Source organism: Dryobates pubescens, chromosome 1, assembly GCF_014839835.1.
Source record: "Dryobates pubescens isolate bDryPub1 chromosome 1, bDryPub1.pri, whole genome shotgun sequence".
Taxonomy (NCBI): domain Eukaryota; kingdom Metazoa; phylum Chordata; class Aves; order Piciformes; family Picidae; genus Dryobates; species Dryobates pubescens.
The window spans coordinates 3,136,589-3,160,249 of record NC_071612.1 but is presented as its reverse complement, the minus strand read 5'-3'; the positions used below and the strand labels follow the sequence as shown (position 1 = coordinate 3,160,249).

Below are 23,661 nucleotides of genomic sequence, written 5' to 3'. Positions count from 1 at the left end.
AAGGCTGAGAGCCCTAGGGCTGTGGTCTGGAGAAGATCAGCCTGAGAGGGGATCTTCTTAATGCTGATCAGTATCTAAAGGTCATGAGAATGGGGCTTGGCTTTTTCAGTGGTGTCAGTGACAGGACCAGCAGGTACAAACTGTAACACAGGAGGGTTCACTTGAACTTAAGGAAAGCCTTTTTTTCCTGTGAGGTTGCTGTAGGCCTGGATCAAGCTGCCCAGAGAGGTTTTGGAGTCTCCTCCACTGAAAGGATTCCAAACCCACCCAGACACTGTAATCCTGGGCAACCTGCTGTGGGTGACCCTGTTTTAGCAGGGGGTTAGGAGTGAATGATCTCCCTTCCAAACCCCAACATTCTGTGATTCTGTGATTGTATGTTTAGTGCTTATTTCCTTTTCAAACACATCTCCTGCATTTCAGTCTTCATCCTGTCCCATTGCCTTGTCTGCTGGGAGGTCACTCCACTGAAAATAGATCAGGCTGGGCCACAAAATGCTTGCCACTCTTTCCTGAAGCCCTGGGGCACCATGTATTTTATCAATTCAAATCCATTTCTCCAAGACATTCTCTGGTGAGCAGTGCATGTGCTGCATCCAGCCTACACGTGGTACCTTTGGGGAGAGAAAGGGGGGATTAAAAGCACTGAAGTTTCTGCAACTTCATCTCTTTGAGCAGTTGCTGACAATCCTACCATGAAATTACAAAACCAGCAGGACCAGAGCCAGCCTCACTAGAAATTGTGCTTTCCCCATTTGTAAAGGGATCCAGACAAAATGTAGATTTTTATCACCTAAATGAGTCACCTGTGCCACGTGGACTCAGTTTCCCATCCCTCATATCAAAACTCTCAGCTGCCTTGACAGAGTCTGGGCTTGTCTGTGGTGACCTATGCTCCATCCCTGCCTTTCCCAGTCTCTTCCAGCTTCTAAACAGTCAGTTTCCCATCCCTCATATCAAAACTCTCCATTACCTTGACAGAGTTTGGGCTTGTCTATGGTGACCTATGCTCCATCCCTGCCTTTCCCAGTCTCTTCCAGCTTCTAAACAGTCAGTTTCCCATCCCTCATATCAAAACTCTCAGTTGCCCTGACAGAGTCTGGGCTTGTCTGTGGTGACCTATGCTCCATCCCTGCCTTTCCCAGTCTCTTCCAGCTTCTAAGCAGTCAGTTTCCCTCCCTCATATCAAAACTCTCCATTACCTTGACAGAGTTTGGGCTTGTCTTTGGTGACCTATGCTCCATCCCTGCCTTTCCCAGTCTCTTCCAGCTTCTAAGCAGTCAGTTTCCCATCCCTCATATCAAAACTCTCAGTTGCCCTGACAGAGTTTGGGCTTGTCTGTGGTGACCTATGCTCCATCCCTGCCTTTCCCAACCCCTTTCCCAATCTCTTCCAGTTTCTGAGTCTGTCCTTGAGCCAAGGAAAGCAAACCAAGCATCTTATTTTCACCCTGGGACTGTTCTCTGCAGAGAAAGCACATACAGGCTTTGGAGAGCCTCTCTGGGCATGCAGGCTGATCTCTAGTGCTGCTCATCCTTTGTGCCTCTGTTGCACTTCTCTGAGACGTCTGGGAGCAGCCGCTGCTGAGAACAGCTCCTGGCGCTTGCTTTGGCTAAGCCCTGGCCGGTGACTGCTGCGCGCTGCCCTGTCCATGGTATTGTAGCTGGCCCTTGGTGCCGCAGCATTTAAGCTCTCCTCAAACTGATAATGATGTTCTGCTAATTTCCTCAGTTCAGGCACTCAGCCCCAAATGGGTTTGTTTTCCTTAGGCTGACAGTAGAGGGGAAGCTCTGCAGTTGCCAGCAGACCTGGGTGCTGGGGAAATTTCTCTCCCAGCCATCGTTTTGTCTGCTGCTTTAGTGAGAGCACTCAGGCTGCCCAGCAGGTTAGAGGTTCTACCCCTGTTATACTCACTTAAACTGCCACCCTTTTCTCAGCACTAACATCATTAGCAATGACATATTGCTGAAGCCTCTCCACAGAGGTGACCCTGTCCTTCCCAGTGCTGTCATACAAAGCTAAAAGCCACACATACATATATTTTTAACCCTCTCCTTTCTAATGTTACTCAATAGTTTGAATCTAGAGCGGGGGAGATTTGTGGCAGCTGTAAGGAGGAAGCTCTTCACAATGAGGATAGTGAAATGCTAGAAGTGGTTGCCCAGAAACGTGGTGGAGGCCCCATCCCTGAAGACATCCAAGGACAAGCTTGATGGGGCCCTGAGCAACCTGGTCATAGAATAGAATAGAATAGAATAGAATAGAATAGAATAGAATAGAATAGAATAGAATAGAATAGAATAGAATAGGTTGGAAGAGACCTTCAAGATCATCAAGTCAACACCATCTAATCAACTAAACCATGGCACCAAGAGCCTCATCCAGTCTCTTCCTAAACACCTCCAGTGATGGTGACTCCACCACCTCCCTGGGCAGCACATTCCAATGGGCAATCACTCTCTCTATGAAGAATTTCTTCCTTAAAGATGTCCCTGCTCACTGCAGGGGGTTTGGGCAAGACTACCTTTGAGGGTCCCTTCCAACCTGATGCATTCTCTGATTCTACTCACTCTGCAGCCACTGGAGGTGCAGATGTCTAATGTCACTGCTAACCCCCCTGGTGTCTCTGTTTCACTCCACCCATGAGCTGGGTCTGTGTTTTCAGTTCTGCCTCACTTTTCCCACCCAAAGATCCATACTACATAAGAATATTTACTAACTGTGTCATGCCTGGCCAGCTGCAGAGCCAGCTGCATAATGAGGGTGTAGCAATGGAGAAAAGACTTCTTCTTCTTCTGCTTAAAAGGAAAAAAAAAATCTTCATTTCCTACAGAGCTGAAATCAGAACAGTTATTCATGCAAAAAAAAGCTTCCATAAAACAAGCAAACACAAAGGAAAGATTCTTCAAGGAGAGAATTCTTGCAGGACTAAATGTACTACAAACATGTTGAAATTGCTGCTAAGTACCATGCAGCTCTGCCCAGGACCAAGTCAGGCTGGTACCTGTGCAACCACTTCCTATGAAGCAGCCCTGTCCCAGGCAGGAGGTGTGGTATGGTAAGAAATGGAAGTATGATGAGAAACAGCTATAGTGAGAAATGCATCTCATTTAGGTGCCTGCAAAGCAGCTAACAGCTGTGGCTGAGTTTATAGCATATAACAGAAACCCAGCACGATGGGAGGGACATCTGGGGATCATCCAGTCCAATCCCCTTCCTAAAGCAGGGGCACCCCCAGCTGCTTGCCCAGGATCACAATGTGCATGTGGAATTGGAATCTCTCCACACAAGGAGACTCCACAACCTCTCTGGGCAGCCTGCTCCAGGGCTCCCACAACCCTCACAGCAAAGAAGTTCCTCCTCATCTTCAAATGGAAGCTCCTGGGTACTTGTTTGTGCCCACTGCCTCTTTTCCTATCACTGGACACCACTTGAAAGAGTCTAACTTCATCCTCTTGCCCCTCACCCATTAGCAACTGATCAATATTGAGATGATTCCTTCACGGGCTGCTCTTCTCCAAGCTCAACAGCCCCAGGGCTCTCAGCCTTTCCTCCTCACACAGCTGCTCCAGGCCCCTCAACATCTTTGAAGTCTCCACTGGACTCTGCAGTAGTTCCCTGCCTCTCTTAACTGGGAACCCAGAACTAGAACCATGACTCTAGATGTGGCAAAGTAAATGGGAAGGAGAACCTCCTTGAGTTCCTGGCCACACTATTCTTAATGCACACCAGGATACTGTTTGCCTTCTTGGCCACAGGGGCACATTACTGGTTTATGGTGAAGCCTTTATCCACAGCAATAAGTTGTACCTTCAGCATAGTCTTGCTTTCCACTTAGTGAAGCCTCATGGCCCCAGCAGCCTCAGCTGTCATGCAAGACTTTGTTTTCCATGTTTGTTGAGCAGCTAAGCAGAGGGCTAGAAGTTTACTGCAGCATTTGGCCATGTTTCCATGTGTTTCTATCAATATGATCATTCACCCCCTGTGCCCTGAGCACCAGTTTGTGCTGTAGAGATTGTTCTTGCCCGGTAGCAAGGGTTCTTCACACCCCACTGCTGCACCTCTGCATTTTTGTCTCCATCTCAGACATCATCTTGGGTTTTAGTAGCTGCCTAAAGCAGGGAAGAATTTTGGCTTATGAACCCACACACAAGTGCTGCAGTTCCAGCCAGGAATAAACTGAACTTAACCTAAATACTCCTCTGAGGACACAGCTTGGGGGAAAGAAGCATAACTGTGCTGTGTCTAGTGTGAGTAGGAAGAAGCCTTATGAGGAGCTGCTGAGGAAACTGGGGCTGTTGCAGCCTGGAGGAAAGGATGCTGAGGGAAGACCTTCTCATTCTCTACAACTACCTGAAAGAAGGTTGGGTCCCAGTAGGTATTGATCTCTTGCTCGAATAATGAGTAATAGGACAAGAGAAAGCATCCTCAAGTTACACCAGGAGTGGTTTAGGTTGGACATGAGGAACAGTTTCTTCCCCAGAAGGGTTCTCAAGCCCTGGAACAGGCTACCCAGGGCAGTGGTAGAGCCCCCATCACTAGAGGTGTTTAAGAACCTGTAGATGTGGTGCTGAGGAACATGTTTTAGTGGTGACCTGGCAGTGCTAAGTCAACAGTTGAACTTGATGATCTTACAGGTGAATCTATCATTCTGTTCAGTAATTCTAAGTGAGCCCAGCATGTACTGGACAACTCTAGGAAAACATTGGGAAAGGCATTAGACAGAAAGGGGAAAGAAGGAAGAACAGTGGTGAACATGGTTAGGATCTGGAGGTGCTGGAAGGTGTCCAGAGAAGGGCCACGAGGATGAGCAGAGGGCTGGGGCTGCTCTGCTGTGAGGACAGACTGAGGGAGTTGGGGTTGTTCAGTCTGGAGAGGAGAAAGTTCCCAGGAGACCTAATTGTGGCCTTCCAGTATCTGAAGGGGGCTCCAAGAAAGCTGGGGAGGGACTTTTGAGGGTGTCAGGGAGTGATAAGACTAGGGGGAATGGAAAAAAATCTAGAAGTAGGGAGATTCAGATTGGATGTTAGGAAGAAGTTCTTCCCCATGAGGATGGTGAGAGACTGGCACAGGTTGCCCAGGGAGGTGGTGGAAGCCTCATGCCTGGAAGTGTTTGCAGCCAGGCTGGATGTGGCTGTGAGCAACCTGCTGTAGTGGGAGGTGTCTCTGCCCATGGCAGGGGTGTTGGAACTGGATGGTCCTCGAGGTCCCTTCCAAGCCTAACAATTCTATGAGTCTGTGGCTAAAAAATCATGGCTTCCTCCTATTGTAGTGAATGAATGTTTGTCAAGAAGCTCTGAAGGGTTATTTGAGCACCTCCAGGGATGGGGACTCCACCACCTCCCTGGGCAGCCTGTTCCAATGCCTGACCACTCTTGCAGGAAAGACATTTATCATCACATCCAAGCTAACCCCCACCCGGTGCTATTGCACATTGGCTCTCCTCTCGCCCTATTGCTTGCAACTTCAGAGCAAAGACCAGAACCCACCTCCCTCCAACCTACTTCCAGTGTTTCAGAAAACACTGAATAATTTATGTGGCCAAGTAAGGACTGATAAAACTGCTAGAACAAAGTGGACAGAGCTCATTAGTGCCCCGAGCAGCGATGAGGGCAGGTTTAGATGGCACAAATCTGACATCAAATGGGTGCACTGCCAGCTGCTGTAGAGCCCACTTAAACCTGGAAGAAAACATATCTTGCATTTGAATGCAAAATGCTCACCTAGATGAGCATAGTGTTCTTTAAACATTAAATAATGTTTGATAACTAGAGAATTCAGGGAAGGCTGGTGGTAGTTTGGGATGCTCTGAGGAAGGCTGTGAGGTATTGCTCTGTGCTGGAGGTATTGCAGCGTTAATTGCACAGCTTTACTGAGAGATTACTAGTTTTCAAGTTAGTCTTATTGAAGGTGTTGAATAATGGATGATATCAAACTCTGGGCTAGGGATTCAGAGGATTGATTTGGAAGATGCAGGCAAGAGATGGCCCAAATCAAACTTCTGTCAAAACAATGGCAGGATAAAAGTTACACACAAAGTGTGAGGACTGACTGGCAAAAAGTGCCTGATTCACTGCTTCAGGTAAAATATCAATTATTAACCATGTCACGCTCTTGCCTCTTTGTCTGGCTGCCTTTCTCAGCAAGATTGATTCAAAATCCATCTAAGCCCTGAAAGGAATTAGCAGGAAACCACTTTGTTTGACAGTGCTGAAGGGGGAGGTCGTTCAAGCAGCCGGAGCAACCAGCAGCAATACCCCCAAGAACATAAAAAAAGGCCCAAGCCCTGACCAGCCAGGAGGTCTGGTTAAGTAAAGCATGAGTAAGTCATAGAAACCTCTCACTCCTACCCAGACACAAAAGAAGGGTGGGGGCAAAAACCCAACAAACAAGTTACAAGCTGATTGAGGGAGATTCTAAAGCTGAATCACAGCCACTGCTGATTTTCTAGGCCGTATTTTTCTAAGTGATATCATAAAATATTGCTTGCAAAGAGGGCAAAACCAGACAGGAAATGCTCCTGCACACCATGAGTGATGTCTGTGGTCTTTGAATGAGTTAAAAGCTGTGGAGAAATGTTGAGTACAAGTGCCACTGAAATCAAATCAGGGTGGGATCCTAATTATTAACTTCCCTTCTGAGAGCTCGTGTTTCCAAAGCATATTGGCCAAAGCAGGAGGCTGAAAATAGGAAATGTATTAAGAAAATACATCAGGAAAAGCAGAGATTTGCTAAGAAAGTATTGAACAAACTCAATTTCAGTGTGTTTATTTTTTTTCCCTGTGTATGTGGATGCCCTAGAAAATGATGCACATTCCAGGGCTGGTGTGGAAGGAAGGAGCAGCTCGAAGCTGTGACCTTCCCATGGACCTCTCCTCAAGGGACCAAAAGCTCTTCTGTGTGGACTGAAAACACACAGCTTGTTTTTTGCTGTATGAAGTGGCCAATTTCCTTCCCAGAACTGACCCTTTCACCAGCAACAGCAGCTGGGATTTCTTTCTTAACCAAACAGTTAAAGCAAATATTTCAGCTGAATGTGGGGTGGCTTGTTAAGGACTATAGAAGTCATTCAGAGGACAACAGGAGTTTAAACTTAAATCCCTGTGGGCTGTTTGAGGCAGTAGCATCACATGAGACCATTCTGGACACCTCTTACAACATTTTGTTGACTGCCCATTAACAGCACAGCAGACAAGGGAGCAGCCAAAATTTACACCACCATGGGAAAAACAGCCACATCAGTCACAGCTGATGGCCCAGAAGAATAGAATAGAACAGAACAGAACAGAACAGATCAGAACAGAACAGAACAGAATAGAATAGAATAGAATAGAATAGAATAGAGCAGGTTGGAAAAGATCTTTGAGATCATCAAGTCCAACCTATCATCCAACACTACCTAATCAACTCAACCATGGGACCAAGCAACCCATCCAGTCTCTTCCTAAACACCTCCAGGGATGGTGACTCCACCACCTCCCTGGGCAGCACATTCCAAAGACCAATCTCTCTTTCTGTGAAGTTTCTTCCTAACATCCAGCCTGAACCTCCCCTGGTGCAGCTTGAGACTATGTCCTCTAGTTCTAGTGTTGGTTGCCTGGGAGAAAAGACCAACCCCCACCTGACTACAACATCCCTTCAGGTAGTTATAGACAGCAATAAGGTCTCCCCTGAGCCTCCTCTTCTCCAGGTGGACTGCAGGTGATCTGAGAGCTTACCTGAGCAAGGTCACAGAATGTTAGGGGCTGGAAGGGGCCTCGAAAGATCATCCAGTCCAACCCCCCTGCCAGAGAAGGATCACCCATACCAAGTCACAGAGTGTGTCACAGAGTGTGTCACAGAGTGTGTCACAGACTGGGCTGGGCTGGAAAGGACCTTGAAGATCATAGAATCATAGAATCAATAGGTTGGAAAAGACCTCAAAGATCATCATGTCCAACCTGTCACCCAAGACCTCATGACCAGTAAACTTCAAGTGCCACATCCAATCCCCTCTTGAACACCTCCAGAGATGGTGACTCCACCACCTCCTGGGCAGCACATTCCAATGGCGACCAGGTGAAGAACTTTCTCCTCACCTCAAGCCCAAACTTTCCCCCCTCATAGTTTTAACTCCTCTGCCATGAGCATGGACACCTCTTTCTATGCCAGGTTGCTCAAAACCACATCCAACCTGGCCTTGAACACTGCCAGGCTTGGAGTCTCCATAATTTTTCTGGGCATCCTGCTCCAGGGCCTTACCACCCTCACAAATTTATGCAGCATGAGGATCTTTTCCAGTCTGACATGCCTGGTTATCAGCCACAATCTTAAATATGTTTTTAACTTCAGTTCTGATTATTTTGGCTGCATATTTTCGTGGTTCCTGTTTTTTCCCCCCACAGAGGTTAATGGCTGTACACACTATTACAAATGCATTGTTATCTGTGTCATACCATTTATACCATCTCATTTACTCTGGCAAATACAGCAGCCCATGCTGTAATTCATCAGAATCAGACACTGATTATTGAAGTGGGTAATTGCAGAGCCTGGTGATCAACTCTGGACAAGGCAGAGTCCAACAGACAGGACCCAACACAATGAACATGATTGCAGTGAAGGAGTTGGCTGTTGATAGGGTTGCACCCTGCCGTGCAACACAAAGCACTAGAATGTGGTTGTAAAATATTGGTGCCTGGGTTTCATCTGTCAACAGGGGTGTAAAATAGTTCTGGTGCAAAGGCAACACTACTGCTGTCCTCTTCTGGATAGAACAATATTAATTAACAAGAGTAAGAACAGACTAATTCTTGCCTCATCTCCTTGCTCTCAGGAGCAGTAGTGAATAGAACGGAACAGAATGGAATAGAATGGAATAGAATAGCATAGAATGGAATAGAATAGAATAGCATAGAATGGAATAGAATAGACCAGACCAGACCAAACCAGGTTGTAAAAGACCTTTGAGATCATCAAGTCCAACCTATCACCCAACACCATCTAATCAACTAAACCATGGCATCAAGCACCCCACCCAATCTCTTCTGGAACACTTCCAATGATGGTGACTCCACCACCTCCCTGGGCAGCACATTCAAATGACCAATCTCTCTTTCTAGGAAGAGCTTCTTCCTAACATCCAGCCTAAACCTCCCCTGGTGCAACTTAAGACTGTGTCCTCTTGTTCTGGTGCTGGCCACCCAAGAGAAGAGACCAAACCCCCTCCTGGCTACAACCTCCCTTCAGGGAGTTGTAGAGAGCAATAAGGTCTGCCCTGAGCCTCCTCTTCTCCAGGCTAAGCAACCCCAGCTCCCTCAGCCTCTCCTCACAGGGATGTGTTCCAGACCCCTCCCCAGCCTCATTGCCCTTCTTTGGACACACTCAAGTATCTCAATGTCCTTCTTAAATTGAGGAGCCCAGAACTGGACACAGGACTCAAGGTGTGGCTTAACCAGTGCTGAGTACAGGGCAGAATGACTTCCCTGCTCCTGATGGCCACACTATTGCTGATGCAGGGCATCACTCACACAGACAGCAAAACACCAACATCTCAAGAGTGGGAATGCAACAGGGGAGCTTTACAGAACTCTCTTGCAATGACAGCTCAGTGTCAGAAGTTGTTTCTTGGCTTTGTGGTGAACCTCACTGGAGCCGCTTTGCAAGGTGCTCTAAGCCATAGGCAGGGAAGAGACAAGGTGAACTCTAAGCCTGTTGCTAGGAATTTGATTGCACTGTTCAGAGGTGTTTCAGGTGGCTACACTGGTAAAAAATCACCCTGATGGAGGTTTTTGTCTCCCTTTTATTCCGGTGGTTTGCAGAAACAATAACACTTTGCTTTTGGGTAAAATTCCAATCAATGCAAACCTCATAAGCCAATATAATTTTATAGATTGCTGTCCAATATGCAATTTGTTACACAATATCTGTGTGGCTTCTGCTTATTGAGACGTAAAGACTTTCCTTTTTTTAAGGGAGATTTTATGTGAGAAGGGCATGAGAAGGAATAACCTTTCATACCTACCGTGCCACAAACTAAATTACCCTTAACCTAAATCATTTATCATCTAGTGGCAGCCTAATGAGACCAAAACAAACAGAAACAAACTGCCTGGAATTGTCTTGAAGGGGCAACTTTTATTTATATCAGCCCAGGCTTTTGCTGGTGGCTTCACAGGTTGGCTGCACGGATTTTCCAGTGGGTAGCATCAGATGCTCCCAGCAGTAACTGAAGGAAACTTATGAGGTGATAAAGCCTGTGAAGGGGACTTTTTTTTTTCCACCCTGGAATCACATATCACAGAGGGTGAGCCTAGAAGAGGTGTTCTAGGACAGTTACATACTTTATGTTTATTTGCTGGTGGTAACTATTTGCTGGGTGTGAGGAATGCAAGGAGGGGAAGGAAGCCTTCATCTCTCTAAAGAGCCTGAGGGCTACTCAAATACTCATCAGCAGGGCTTTTGTGATTTGGATCAAGAGGGTTGGAAAACCTCTCAGAAAGAATGATAGCTACCATGCTTGTGGAACACAGCCATCTATTGTGCTTACTACGAAGATGCTCTTTTTTCCAGTAGCACATTCCTCTTTGCAGTACACATTGGCCTGGACACAACATTCTTTTCATCAGCGTTATTTCAAAGAACAGGAGCAACATTTTGGAGCAAATGTGACTTTTTCTTTCTTTGAGCCAGACACATGAACATAAAAGAAGCTTTTACTCAGCAGATCCTGCTTGAAGTATGAGTGCAGTGACCTACAGATACACACCAGGAGTATAAGCCTATTTACTACAGCTTGTGATTCTATCATGAGCTAAGTGAAAATTCGGGTCTTTAGAAAGCTGATCCAGTTCTGGGCCCCTCAGTTTAGGAAGAGGTTGACTTGCTGGAACGAGTCCAGAGAAGGGCAACAAAGTTGGTGAGGGGTTTGGAACACAAGCCCTATGAGGAGAGGCTGAGGGAGCTGGGGTTGCTTAGCCTGGAGAAGAGGAGACTCAGAGGTGACCTTATTGCTCTCTACAACTACCTGAAGGCAGGTTGTAGACAGGCAGATGTTGGTCTCTTCTCCCAGGCAGCCAGTACCAGAACCAGAGGACACAGTCTCAGGCTGCGCCAGGGGAGGTTTAGGTTGGATGTTAGGAACAAGTTCCACACAGAGAGAGTGATTGCCCATTGGAATGGGCTGCCTGGGGAGGTGGTGGAGTCACCATCATTGAAGGTGTTCAGGAGGAGACTTGATGGGGTGCTTGGTGCCATGGGTTAGCTGTTTAGGTGGGTTGGATTGGTTGATGGGTTGGATGCGATGATCTTGAAGGTCTCTTCCAACCTGCTTTATTCTCTGTATTCTAAGAAATCAGTGGGATAGGTTTCCCTGATTTTCTTAAGGCTGGATCAGGCCTTGTACCAGGTTTATTAGCTACAATAATGGCTGTGTGATTTACCCTCCACCTAATGCAATTGTGGTTGATCTATTCTGGTGTGTGCAGAAACTGAGGTGCATGTTGACGATCTTGCACACTGATGAGGACTGATTTGCTTATTAAAGAAATAAAAGCTAAAGAGAGTGGATCCCTTCAGACCTAGGACCTGCTATTTCCCCTGACAGATGATAGATCATTGTTTTTCTCTCTTTTCAAGAGGAGCAGTCCAAGAGAGGAATATAATCAATCTGTTTGTTGTTTTTAGCCCAGAAGTGGTGAGGAGTTTGATTTGTGTGACTCTGTAGTCACAACATTGTTTTATACATCAGGAAAGAAAATGAACAGTCCATTATTTAGATCATCACCAGCAAATGGAGGCTCTCAAGAATGAAATGCAGGTCCATCATCAACATCTTATCTCTACTCAATCTCCTCAACTCTTGCTGAACCTATACCATACAGCTGCTAGGGAGAATCTTGGACGGCGAGAGAGGCTGAGCCGGCGATCAGAGCGACACACAGTCTAGCATCACAGCAGAAGTTATTAGTGCCCACATGCAATTTCTGAGTGCAATCAAACATGTGGATGACAAGAAGCTTGGGAAGAGCTGCAGTATCCCAGGAAACAATCTGCATTATTAAGAACATAACTCCGGTGGCGGGATGATTAGCATACAAAACTGCAGGCACTTCACTTCAAGATGCTCCTCGATGGCTCCTCTTCAAAGCAGGAAGCCCATTTAAGCCCATTAGAGACCAAACTATTTTGAGATTTTGCAGATACAAGTCCAAGGAAATGTGTAGAAACATTGATGGAGCAGCTCTGCAGGAGCACAAAACTACAAATGATACTCACACAGTACTTCTTCTGCAGTCGCTGGGATGGGTTTGATGGCCCCGGGAAAGCGTCAGATTGGGGTTCTTCTGCTTTGTTGGTTGCACAGTTCTGTGCATTTGGCTGTGGCTTCAGATGGGGAAGTGATCATGCCTCACACCTGATGTAGTTTGAGGTGTCCCTGCCCATGAGAGGGGGGTAGGAATTGGATGATCCTTGAGGTCCCTTCCAACCCTAACAGTTCTGTGATTGTATGGTTCTACTCCGCTCTCCTTGCATGACTACAATCCTTCTGAGAAGCAAACACACACATCCCAGTACTCATGGCATTCCATGAGTCACATCAGCAGCAATACCTATTCCTTTGAAAACAAAGCTGTAAGGCTGAGATCTTGGAAGTAAATTTGGCCTTGAAGGTTTCACTGACTGCCACTACAAGAGCACAGCCATGTATGGGTTGAGGATGCAGCAAACCGCTTTAGAAGTACACAGAAGTACACAGAGGAGGAGAAGGGAAAGGGAATGAAGAACAGTTCATCACACAGCTGAATTTTAACCATCTTTCCTTAACTGACACCACAGCAATATTAAAAATTCAGGATGTTTTCATGAGGTTGATTTCTCTTGTTCATTTGGGAGCGCAGTGCACTCACCTAGATGCTCAGGACCTACATTGTGTCGAGGGATGCTCCCAGTTCCCCAGCAGGTAGTTGTATTCTGGGGGACACTTACTCGCCAGAACCATTTGCATCAGTGCTCTGAAAAAGAAGGGCTCCTCAAACCAGCCCTGAGTAACCTAGCAGTAGGTTTAAATTCACTGCCATTTCTTCTTTCCTTTTTTCCTTTTGGTATGATGACAGTACCTTTGGCATAGTGCAATTTCCTCTCCATTCTTCCCTGTGAAGTCCAACAACATATTTTGGTGCACAGAGAGAGTCTAAATGAAAGAGTTGAACAGAAGGATAGAAAAGAGGCTGCTCAGAGCACTGATGTTGCCACAAAACAGGTTAAAGCCCTGTTAGCTTTCAATGCACTGTCTATTAGACAAGAAAATGCAGCAGAAAGCAAAAGGGAAAGCTCTGAAAATAAAAGCAGTGCCAGTAAAGATCTCTTGCACAACCAGACTTAGTGCAAATAATCTTCATAGAATCATATTGTCTGGAAAAGACCTTTAAGGTCATAGAGTCCAACTGTCCAAACACCACCGTGGCTGTTAAACCATGTCCCGAAGCGCCATGTCTACATGTTTTTTGAACACCTGAAGGGATGGTGACTGCACCACTTCCTTGGGCAGCCTGTTCCAATGCCTGGCCACTATTTCAGCAAAGAAATATTTCCTAAGATCCAATCTAAACCTCCCCTGCCACAAGCTGAGGCCATTTCCTCTCATTCTATCACTTGATACTAGGGAGAAGAGACCAACCCTCACCTCACTCCAACTTCCTTTTAGGTAGTTGTAGAGAAGGGAGGTCTCCCTTCATCTTCCTCTTCTCTATCCTAAAGCCCAGTTCCCTCAACCTCCTCTCTCAAGACCTCTTCTCCAGATCCTTCACTAGCTTTGTTGCCCCTCTCTGGACACACTTCATGGACCTTCATATCTCAGAGTTTCAGGACTGATGTGTTTTCAGGAAGTGCATGCATCAATGAGTGCATCCTAAATATTGGCTGCCTCCATCTTAGGAAACTCCAAGTCAAGTCATTATTCTTCTCTCTCAGATAAATAGCAAGGCTTTGTCCTCCAGTTATCTTTGATCTTTATTCCTAGCTGGTGTAAATTGGCCTCTCTCTCCATAACGCTCCACACTATTCCTACCTACACCACTGGAACCTCCAATTCTGTTTGCTTACCCAAGAACGGTAAGTTCAAGTTGAAGCCACCTTAAGTGCACCCAGGATGAGAAAACCTTCATAAATATCTGTTATTATTCAAGCTAACATTTTGCTTTTCTAATGTATTCTGAATCTGTCTAAATTGTCTGCTGCATATCCAGCAGATGCAAATGTATCGATACAGGGATGCACAACTTGTTTGGAGTGCAGGATGATTAGCAAGGAATAGAATCAATTGCCAACAAATCATCTGCCACGTGCAAAGCAAAAGTCCAGGAGGAATTAATGCAATAAAATGGATTCCTATTTCTCTTCATCTCTTTGACACTTGAGAAAGGTCAGCCCTCTGAATGAGCCAGCAGCTCCTGCATGAGCCCCAGGAAACAGCAGGAATCCTAGAATCATAGAATTGTTAGGGTAGGAAGGTACCTCAAGGATCAGCCAGTTCCAACCCCCCTGCCATGGGCAGGGACACCTCACACTACAGCAGGTTGCTCACAGCCACATCCAGCCTGGCTGCAAAAACCTCCGGGGATGAGGCTTCCACCACCTCCCTGGGCAACCTGTGCCAGTCTCTCACCACCCTCATAGGGAAAAACTTCTTCCTAACATCCAATCTGAATCTATCCATTTCTAGTTTTTCCCATTCCCCCCAGTCCTATCACTCCCTGATATCCTAAAAAGTCCCTGCCCAGCTTTCTCTTTGGAGCCCCCTTCAGATACTGGAAGGCCACAATGAGGTCTCCCAGGAGCCTTTTCTTCTCCAGACTGAACAGCCCCAACTCCCTCAGTCTGTCCACGTAGGAGAGGAGCTCCAGCCCTCTCGTGACCCTTCTCTGAACACCTTCCAGCACTTCCAGATCCTTCCTGTAACAGAGGCTCCAGAACTGGACACAGTGCTCCAGGTGTGGTCTCAGCAGAGTAGAGTAGAGGGGGAGAATCACCTCCCTTTACCTGCTGGCTCTGCTTCTCTTGATGCAGCCCAGAAAGCCAAGCAGAGCCTGGGCTGCAAGTGATCACTGCTAGCTCCTGTTGAGCTTCTCATCCACCAGCACCCCCAGGTCCTTTTCTTCAGGGCTGCTCTCAAGCCAGTCCCTGCCCAGCCTATATCAGTGCTTGGGATTCCCTCGACCCAGATGCAGGACCTTGCACTTGGTCCTGTTGAACCTCCTGAGGCTGTCATGGGCAATCATGGAGACCATTCATTAATAAACAAACAAAAATCAAGTAATCTTCAGCCTACAATTACATCATGACTTTCAAGCAACTTGATGTAATTGGCACATGTGATTTGACCTGACTTGGAGGGGATTTTGATGTGCCCATGGAATTCTTAGGAGACAGGAAGATACATTTAACTGTAGGGAAAAAAGAAAACAGATTAGTTTTAGTTTTAACTGTCCCAAGTGTCAAACTGTGCCAGGGGAGGTTTAGGCTGGAGGTGAGGAGAAAGTCCTTCACAGAGAGAGTTGTTGGCTATTGGGATGTGCTGCCCAGGGAGGTGGTGGAGTCACCATCCCTGGAGGTGTTCAAGAGGGGATTGGATGTGGCACTTGGTGCCATGGTTTAGTAGTTGTGAGGTGTTGGGTGACAGGTTGGACTTGATGATCTCTGAGGTCTTTTCCAGCCTTATTGATTCTATGATTCTAAGTCATTCCCTGTGATAAAAGGAATCTCTAACCATGCCTCTATTTAGGGCATGTTAACATGTGCCTCTCCAGATATATTGAGGGCTTGTCAAGCCCTGGAACAGCCTGCTCAGGGCAGTGGTGGAGTCCCCATCCCTGGAGGGATTGAAAAGCTGTGGAGATGTGATGCTGAGTTTAATGATGACCTGGCAGAGCTGGGTTAATGGTTGGACTGAATGATCCTAAAGGCCTTTTACAACCTAAGCAATTGCATCACTCATTATTCTAACTTGGATATATTCCCCCATCTTAAAAAGCACAGATTATGCTGAATTAAGTCTAATTTCATCTAGAAACCAACTGATTATTTTCTTCTTTTCCTCATTATCAGAGAGATTCTAAATGATAGCAATAAACAGAAACAGCATCACCAAGGAGGGAGGGAATGGGGAGGATCATCATTTCATGCTGAATCATTTACTTGTTAAACAATAAGCCCTGAAATTAACTTTCCCTCCTGACACACATACATGCACATATGCAGGCAAATAAAATGATTAGAGACTTCATCTTTTGCAAAAAATAATGGCCATGGCTGGTTCAGCTCATCTTAAAGTCACCCTGGCATTACAGTCCTGCCTTGCTCCTATTTATATCACTTAATATTCAACTAAATCTGATGTAAATTCACCTAACCTCCAAGGGTTTGTGCCCACTTGGGTCATAGAATCAGAGAATTGTTAGGGTTGGAAGGGACCACCTCAAGGATCAGCCAGTTCCAACCCCCCTGCCATGGGCAGGGACACCTCACACTACAGCAGGTTGCTCACAGCCACATCCAGCCTGGCTGCAAACACCTCCAGGCATGAGGCTTCCACCACCTCCCTGGGCAACCTGTGCCAGGCTCTCACCACCCTCATGGGGAAGAACTTCTTCCTTCTTCAGGCCAGAACTAGTCCTTAGCTCCTCATTTATTGCTGGACAGCAACATATGGCTAGTAAAAAAAATCTAAACATTTTCTGCCCGGTCTCTGGGGAAACCTGAAGTGAATAATTCACATTCATGCTTCTGTTGATGCCAAAAAGGAGGTCATTGTGAGGTAGGTGTTGGTCTCCTCTCCCTAGCAGCAAGTGATAGAACAAGATGAAATGGCCTCAGGTTGTGCCAGGAGAGGTTTAGGTTGGACCTTAGGAAAAATTTCTTTCCTACAAGTGGGGCCAGGGATTGGAACAGGCTGCCCAGGGAGGTGGTGGAATCACCACCCCTGGAGATGGTCAAGAAATGTGCAGGCATGGGCTTTGAAGGTCTGTTTGAAGGGCCATGGTAGGTTAAGTTGGCAGCTGGATTTGATCTTTTCCACCTGCAATAATTCAGTGATTCTATGGCTTGTTGCCTTTCAAGCTAGTCCAAGAAATAGACAAGGAGCTTCAGATGCACCACATCATTCAAGTCTATTTCAATGTCCACTTCAGAGCTGTAGGGGAAGATTTGCCTTTGTTATTTGCACAAGAAGAATAAAACACCTGTACTACAACAAATACCCCCCAAAGCTCATGGTACACCCTGATTTCTTTCCTAGCTTGTGCCTGACATGCCTTGCACACAATGAACATCATCCCTCCAGTAGGGAAGGTATGAAAATGAGCAGTTTCTCAGTAAAGTGGCCATAACAGTGGTTTTTATTTTAAGTAGAAGAAGCTGGCAGCCAGTTGTTGTCTTGTGGTGCCTGTGCTGGGGCTGGGAGCCCAGGGTTTGAAGCTGCTTGGCTGTAATTGGGAGGAATAACAAATGATGAGCAACGGTGAAAAAAGGAAGAAAGAGATCATTTCAGGTGTTAGAGCAATAAACCACAAATGAGATTCTCTGCTGGTAAATATATAATCCATCAGCAAGCCAAGGACAACAAATAGAAGGTCTCAGTAACTGGTAAATTCCTACTGCATACTGATCAGAGGAGATTTGTGAGCCATGGCAGGGAATCCCCTCAACCATTAGCTTGATGCAAGGGTGCCAGGTAAGGGCACCACTTGTGTGTCTCTTGATGAGGAGGACAGAGGCTCATTCTTAGGCTTCTGAGAAACACAGCAGTATGACCCTTGCTGAAGTGGAAGGTACTAGGTGTGTACTGTGACCACTTCTGGGCTCCCCAGTTCAAGAGAGACAAGGAACTACTGGAGAGAGTCCAGTGGAGGCTGCAAAGATGCTGAATGGACTTTGAGGAGGAAACCCTAAGAGACCTGGGGCTGTTTAGCCTGGAGAAGAACAGACTGAGAAGAGATCTTCTCAATGCTCAGCAAGAGTTAAACAATAGAGTGCAAGAGGATGGGGGCCAGACTCTTTTCAGGGGTGCCCAACAACAGGACAAAAAGCATGAAGTAGAACCCAGAAAGTTCCATCTGGACATGAGGAGAAACCTCTTTGGTGTGAGGATGATTGAGCCCTGGAGTAGGCTGCCCAGAGAAGCTGTGGAATCTCATCTGGAGGCATTCCAAACTGCCCTGGACACTGCTATCCTGGCTGGGCCACCCCCTGTGGGTGCCCCTGCTTTAGCATGGGGGTTGGACTGGGTGATCTCCAGAGGTCCCTCCCAACACCAATCATTCTGTGATTCTGTCAGCTGAGGCAACCTGACCCTGCATCAGCCCCTCCCTGGTCTGTGATTTCCTCTATGGCCACCAGCTGGAGATACAGATGTGCAAGAAATGCAGACCCTAAAGCTCTGTGCCTCAGGATATGAGTTTGCTGGAAAGAAGAGCACCATAAAGATATCACAACACCGTTAATATGGATTTTAATAAAAAAAACCCCAGACCTGGGATAGTAAATATGAAGCAAGCAAAAGATTAAAATGAAAACACTGAATAGTGGACTTCAGGGTGGCACAAATTAAAGTGCTCCTGTGACAAAAGGCTCATATTGAAACAACCAATTGTGTGAGACCTTGAAAGGGGTGAAGCCTTCAAGATATGATTGTAAAGGTTTATCAGCAGTTCCTTTATTAACATCCCCATCCTTGGAGAAACCTGCACACTGTCTTCTGATAGCATTCCAATTTTGATTCAGTTTTGCTGAAGAAATGGCAATTTTCCTACTGACTTCAGGTAGAATAAAATCAATATATATATTTATTCTTCTTTTATTTTTTAATCATTGTTACACTGATAACATTTGGAGGGCTGCTTTCTAGATTTCCTAAGTTTCTCCTCCTGGATATGAAGTAGAATTAAAGTTCTCATCCGTGAGAGATCATGTATGGTCCTCCACACTCAGGAGCAGGGTACCATCTAGACATTTAGCTTTAGTGTTTGTGAACACAGAATCACCAAGGTTGGAAGAGACCTCAATGATCATCAAGTCCCACCTGTCACCACAGACCTCCTGATTAAACCATGGCACCAAGTGCCACGTCCAATCCCCTCTTGAACACCTCCAGGGATGGGGACTCCACCACCTCCCTGGGCAGCACATTCCAATGGCTAACAACTCTCTCAGTGAAGAACAGAAGTAGCTTACAGGTTACATTATCAGACTTGGGAAATGTAACATTTTCAGTCATCTTCATATTGTATTGAATTGGAAATTGATCCACACACCTCAGCCAAACCTTGCAACCCTTCTGATCCAACCCCAGTGTTTGCTTAGTAATTACCATTGACTGTGCTGAGTGATTGGAATCATAGAATTGTCAGGGTTGGAAGGGACCACAAGGATCAGCCAGTTCCAACCCCCCTGCCATGGGCAGGGACACCTCACACTTCAGCAGGTTGCTCACAGTCACATCCAGCCTGGCTGCAAAAAACTCAAGGGATGAAGCTTCCACCACCTCCCTGGGCAGCCTGTGCCAGTCTCTCACCACCCTCATGGGGAATAATTTCTCCCTAACATCAGAGCATCTTCCAGTTGTTGGAAATTATCTATCCAAACAAAGCTTCTAAACTCTAAGTCACATGAAAAATATTCTCCTCTTCAGTTCACAGCCTACAAAGTCTAGCTTGAAGTTCTCATCTCCTCACAACTTGCAGGGCATATTTCATAGATCCCTGGAGCAGGCTGCCCAGAGAGTTCATGGACTTTCCTTCTCTGGAGAGATTCCAAGCCCACCTGGGACACTGTGATCCTGGACAAGCTGCTGTGAGTGACATTACTTTAGCAGGAGTGATGGATTAGATGATACCCAGAGGTTCTTTCCAACTCCCACCTCTCTGGGATAAGCAGTTTACTTGAATGCCATTTACCACTCGGAGCAGTGTCAACCTGAATTGGTAGCATATTTTAGTCCTATCATTTCCCTGAAATGAATATATTGATGGATCTGGAGTGAAGCCAGTGCTTGGCACAGTCCAGCTCTGCTCAGGAAATGCTCCAGCTGTGAAAACCTATCTTGGAGTGCATCCTATCAGCTGTGCGAGGGCACCCTAACATCCTACTAACATCTTCGCTATGTGTCCCAGGGGAAGGGACTAGGATTTATAATGAATAGAAAAGACTCCAAACACAACCAGTTTCATCCCCCTCCACACACCACAATGAGGTATTTCTGTCTGTATTTGTCATGTGTGCCACTGCAAAGAGCAGAAATAGCACAGCAGCTTTATATGCCAAAGAAACCACACCAGTTAGAATCATAGAATTGTCAGGGCTGGAAGGGACCTCAGGGATCAGCCAGTTCCAACCCCCCTGCCATGGGCAGGGACACCTCACACTACAGCAGGTTGCTCACAGCCACATCCAGCCTGGCTGCAAACACCTCCAGGGGTGAGGCTTCCACCACCTCCATGTTGAGATGATTGAATCCAGTGACACCTTTGTACTCTGTATCAATACACAGATTCTCAGATCTATAGACATACATTCACAGAATGGCTCAGATTGGAAGAGACCTCAGAGATCATCAAGTCCATTCTATTACCTAATCCCTAACACCTCCTGACAAGTAAACCATGGCTCCAAGTGCCACATCCAAGCCTTTTTTGAACACCTTCAGGGATGGGGACTCCACCACCTCCCTGGGCAGCACAGCTAGCCTTCTCAGAAAGAGTTTCTCCTCACCTCAAGCCAAGCCTGTCCTAAGGCTTGGATAAGCACAAGGGCTGTGACTGCACTACAGCAATTATGACTTAAGCAGTTTACTGCTGAAAGACTTATTGTCCATACTGATTTGTCAACAATGCAACACTTTGAGCTTTGTATCTTCCAGTCTTTATGTTTAGGTTAAACACAGAGAATTCTCATTGCCTCCTGCCTGGTAAGATGTGGTTGTATACGGTGGAGAATGCCCACACAAAAGTTTGTGCTGCTGCATTCAGCCAGTGTAGCTGCTCACAAATGTTCTGGTGGAAGTGTGTCACCTGCTGACAGCTTCCCAGGGCACTGCAGCAGCGAATGTTAGCAGGGTGATGGCTGCACACCGAGCACACAGGGGGATTCTGCAGTGCAGTTGTGGGGCAGGGGAATTTCTCTTTCAACTTTCTTAGTTTAAGCTCTCTAATTGTTGTTGTCTATGAAAATGAAATAGAAGTTATTTTTAAGATACATCAATCTTGTGCCTTCTTCTGGAATGTTAGAATCATAGAACAGTCTGGGTCGGAAGTCCAACCATTCTCTAACACTCCCAAGTGTGGAGCTAAACCATGTCCCTCAGCACCACATCTCTCTGTCTTTCAACACCTCCAGGGATGGGGATTCAACCACCTCCATGAGCAGCCTGCTCCAGTGGTTGAGAACCCTTTCAATAAAGAAGTATTTTCTAATGTCCAACCTACACCTCCCCTGGTGAAACTGGAGGCTATTTCCTCTCCTTCTACCACTTGTTACTAAGGGAGAAGAGACCAACCTCCACTTGGCTCCAACTTCCTTTCAGGGAGTTGTAGAGAGCCAGAAGTTCTCCCCTTCAGCCTCCTTTTCTCCAGTCTAACCAACCTCAGTTTCTTCAGCCACTCCTCATACTTATTCAGCTTGAATATACATTGAAGTTTGTGACATATTACAGTTGCACTTAGAACAGAGAATCATGAAAAGTTCCTCCAGCTTCTAAGCTCCATTTCAGATCCATTTCAGTCTTCTCATTAAGCATCTTGCTTTGCAGCCCTGCAATCCCATGGAGGGACTCTAAAAACAGAGACAAAACCGAGTTGCTCTGCTGCCTCCTTCCTCTAGATGCTGAGCAAGGAATCCTCTCTCTTTTCTCCCTTTGGCAATGTTAGGATAAACCATCAGAGTGGCTTCAAGGAGTTAGACTGAAATGCCTTTTCCCTCTATGCCCCTCTTCCTGGCTAGCCTGAGGTACCTGGGACAAGCAAGCCTTTTATTCTCCAAGTTCATTTACACAGATCTTTACCATCTTTCATGGCAAGCCTCTTCCTTCCTCATAAGACCTGTTTACCAGATCCTTCTCCAGCTTCACTGTCTTTCTCTGGACCTGCTCCAGCACATTGATGTCTTTCTTGCAGTGAGGACCCCGAAGCTGAACCCAGCATTCAAGGTGTGACCTCACCAGGGCAGAGTACAGGAGGCCAACCCCTTCCCTGGTCACACAGTATCACTAAGGTTGGAAGAGACCTCAAGGATCATCGAGTCCAGCCTGTTACCACAGACCTCATGACTAGACCATGGCACCAAGTGCCACATCCAGTCCCCTCTTGAACACCTCCAGGGACGGTGACTCCACGACCTCCAAGGACAGCACATCCCAATGATGAATGACTCTCTTGGTGAAGAACTTTCTCCTCACCTCCAGCCTAAACCTCCCCTGGTGCAGCTTGAGACTGTGTCCTCTTGTTCTGGTGCTGGTTGCCTGGGGGAAGAGACCAAACCCTTCCTGGCTACAACCACTTTTCAGGTAGCTGTAGAGGGCAATGAGGTCACCCCTGAACCTCCTCTTCTCCAGGCTAAGCAACCCCATCTCCCTCAGCCTCTCCTCACAGGGCTGTGCTCAAGGCCTCTCCCCAGCCTTGTTGCCCTTCTCTGGACACATTCAAGTGTCTTGATGTCCTTCTTAAACTGAGGGTCCCAGAACTGGTCCTGCTGGTGTGAGCCCCAATGCCACCTGAAAAATAATGAGCTGGTAGGATTTAGGAAAATGTTTTGAAAACACAAGATTGAAACCTTGCCCTAAGGCTTTCTGAACTGGATTTGAATTGCAGATAAGCTCCAATGTTTCCTGCTTCCCTGGGAAAAATAAGCAAGAGCAGTTGGGGGTGGAGGGGAGAGAAATCACCACATGAAAATCCAAGTGCTTTGGTGAAAAATAGAGGGGGAAAATAAGAGTGATGAGTGTTGGAAGGCTTAGTTAAATAACTTGGGGTACTTTCCTCTTACAGAGTATAGTTCAATAATTTTAAATAAGCACTAAGTACTACAAGAGCATCAGTACATCTTGCTGGAGACTCTGAAAACTGGGGGCTTCTGCTCTGGTAGTTACAGGTATTGGCTATTCAGCCTGTTATGGATATCTGGGAAATAGGTTGAGTGCAGAAAGTGCCTGAGGGATACAAAGTTTGAAAAGAAAAATGTAGCTGTGTATCATTGGCATTCATGAGAACATTCACATTAGATGCCTTCAAAACAGGTGCTCAGGAGACAATATAGAGATCAGGAGCAATGGTGTGCCAAGAATGCAAGCCTGGCTGGGACAGACTCAGCTTATTTCCTGGCAGATGAAGAATAAAGAAATATGCAAGGCCAGATTCAAAGGATAATATAGATGTGTGGAAGCTGGTGGGAGGGGAAGCTGAGGCAGCAGAATAAAAAGGTTGCACATGGACTCCCTGGATTGCAGCCTCTTCTCTTCACATTTTTGTTCCTTTCCTCCTATATGCATTCAACAGGTCACAGAAGCACAGAACAGTGGGACTGGAAAGGACCTCTGGAGATCATCTAGTTCAATTCCCCCCCTGCTAAAGCAGAGTCATCTATATGAGCTTGTACAAGACCACATCCAGGTGGGTTTTGAAAGACTTCAGAGACTCT

General features: G+C 46.3%; 1 protein-coding gene across 1 annotated transcript in view; it reads left to right on the top strand.

Annotated features, from left to right (window-relative positions):
- The window catches only part of LOC104305109 (contactin-6), a 203,351-nt gene that overhangs the window by 8,166 nt on the left and 171,524 nt on the right, over window positions 1–23,661 (top strand). Inside the window, exon 2 of the mRNA XM_009905929.2 lies at window positions 23,520–23,633. The gene's annotated coding sequence lies outside the window, so the exon portion shown is untranslated. The remainder of the gene's footprint in view (window positions 1–23,519; window positions 23,634–23,661) is intronic.